At 50.0% G+C, this 1,967-nt stretch overlaps 1 protein-coding gene across 1 annotated transcript in view; it reads right to left on the bottom strand.

The window, feature by feature from the left end:
• The window catches only part of Cmbl (carboxymethylenebutenolidase homolog), a 17,442-nt gene extending 16,123 nt beyond the window's left edge, over positions 1-1,319 (bottom strand). The window contains exon 1 of the mRNA XM_021208806.2: positions 1,186-1,319. The gene's annotated coding sequence lies outside the window, so the exon portion shown is untranslated. The remainder of the gene's footprint in view (positions 1-1,185) is intronic.
• Between the last annotated feature and the right edge of the window lie 648 nt (positions 1,320-1,967).

The raw sequence follows: 1,967 nt of genomic DNA, 5'->3' as shown, positions 1-1,967 counted from the left end.
AGAGAGAGAGAGAGAGAGAGAGAGAGAGAGACAGAGAGAGACAGAGAGAGACAGAGAGAGACAGAGAGACAGAGAGAGACAGAGAGAGACAGAGAGACAGAGAGAGACAGAGAACCTTAACAAGCTCAGAGTGCACAAACAAGATTGCAGCAGGAAGTACCTGCAAAGAGGAGTCACAGACATGGGCTCACAGTGCAAGGGCAAGTTTGATCCTGTAGAAAGCTGGTGTTAAGGAGGGAGGGGCTGGCGGTTTGCCAGGTTAAAGGTTGTAGAAACTTCACTGTGCTTTTGTGTCCTGCCCTGAGGAAGGCAGAGCCAACTCCTAGCCCTGAGTGATTCTGCTGTCCCTCCTCCAAGTACTTAGTTTTCCTGACCATGAGTGCAATCTGCATAAGGTCCATGGTTTGGACGGAGTTAGATAGAGAGCTAGACCTAAGGAGCACATAGAGACCTCTTTAATCGTGCCAATCACTGTCGTGCCTTTGGTCTGTTCTTTCTGTTGCAGACCCAGCAGGCTGTCCTGTGGTGTGTGTGTGCGCGCAGGGTTCCATTCTGACTACCTTGTTTTAAACTGGCTCTGGGGACAACAGGTGGCCTTTTCTGTCAGCAAGTGGATATAAACTGCACCGGCCAGTCTCTTTAGGGCCTCGGCCAGCCCCAGTGGCCATGGAGTGGAAAACCACACTGTCTTGGCAAGATCCACCCACCATCTAGGATGTCATATTCTTATATGACAGCCTGTCTCTGCTTCTATCCACCCAGAAGAACTGTTGCCAGACGTGGGTACTGATTTTAATGCAAATATGCTCAGTTTGTTCGTGGTTCCATGTTCACAAAACAACAACAACAACAAAACAATACAATCAAAATGCCCAGCCTAAAAATAATATTTAAGGGCAGGGAAGAAGGGTTCTTCTCAGGGATGTGAGTTTGACTACAAACTCTCAGCTGTTTTTAAAAGTGAACCTCTGAATACCTACAGAAAGATATTCTCAGAAGTAAAGTGTGGGCACCTAGGGCTGGCTGTGGCCCTTGCCCTTTTTGCCAGGACAATATATATGGCAGTTCATTTTGGAAAATGATCCTGGAAGCGCCTCACGTCTGCACAGCAAAAGCCCTTCGCTTTCCTGCAAAGCCGTGGACAAGGTCCAGCAGGTTTGCCTGTCCCCAGCGACCAGCACCTACCTTGTCTAACGGTGAAGAGCAAGTCAGCAGGAGGCAGACGCTCTGGAGCTGACCTGGTAGGGAGGGACGTGCAGAAGAAGGGAGGAGTCTAGGTCTGCACCGGGAAGTGGACGCTGCTGTGGCGGTGTCCCGCAGTCCCGGGAAAAGCTGGGGGAGGGGCAGGTCCGCGCGCTAAGGGGCTGGCTCCGGGGTGGAAGCAAGAGGGCAGAGTAGGAAGGGTGATGATAGCAGGGAAACAGAGGCCTAAAGAGGCAGGGAGGGAGCCTGGCACACTGCCCCGGGCCTGTCTACTGGGACGCATACTTCTCTGTGGTCAATCACAATCGGGCTACTTCAAGCAATAAGCTACTACATTTGTGTACTTGCCCCCACTTACATATAATCTCCGTGTGACTCCGGTCGTTTGTCTGCAAGGAAGGAAAGTAGTGAAAGAAAACGTTGAGAAAAGAAGATGGAGGCTTGCTTTTGCTTCAACCTTCCCTCAACACTCCCAGGCAAGGGCGATGAAACCCGTGTTAATTTTCTGGTGCTGTCTCTTAAAGATGTGGGTGCTGGCTCAAGGCCTTGCTCTGGGCAGCGCTTGTCCTCAGGGCAAACCAATAACACAAAATGTGCCTTTGCTGAGAAAGATGGATGGAATCCGTTAAAAGTCTCAGGTGGGACAGGATTGCTCTCCCTGTTTCTGAAACCGTCAAAAGATGCATACAATGGAGTGTTCCATAAAAGCAAAATATTTTCTCTAAGATGGAGAGGGTTGGGTTTTTTGGGGGTTTTTTTTTGAG

Source organism: Mus pahari, chromosome 11 (genome assembly GCF_900095145.1).
Source record: "Mus pahari chromosome 11, PAHARI_EIJ_v1.1, whole genome shotgun sequence".
Classification (NCBI taxonomy): Eukaryota; Metazoa; Chordata; class Mammalia; order Rodentia; family Muridae; genus Mus; species Mus pahari.
This window is presented reverse-complemented; position numbering and strand designations above follow the sequence as displayed.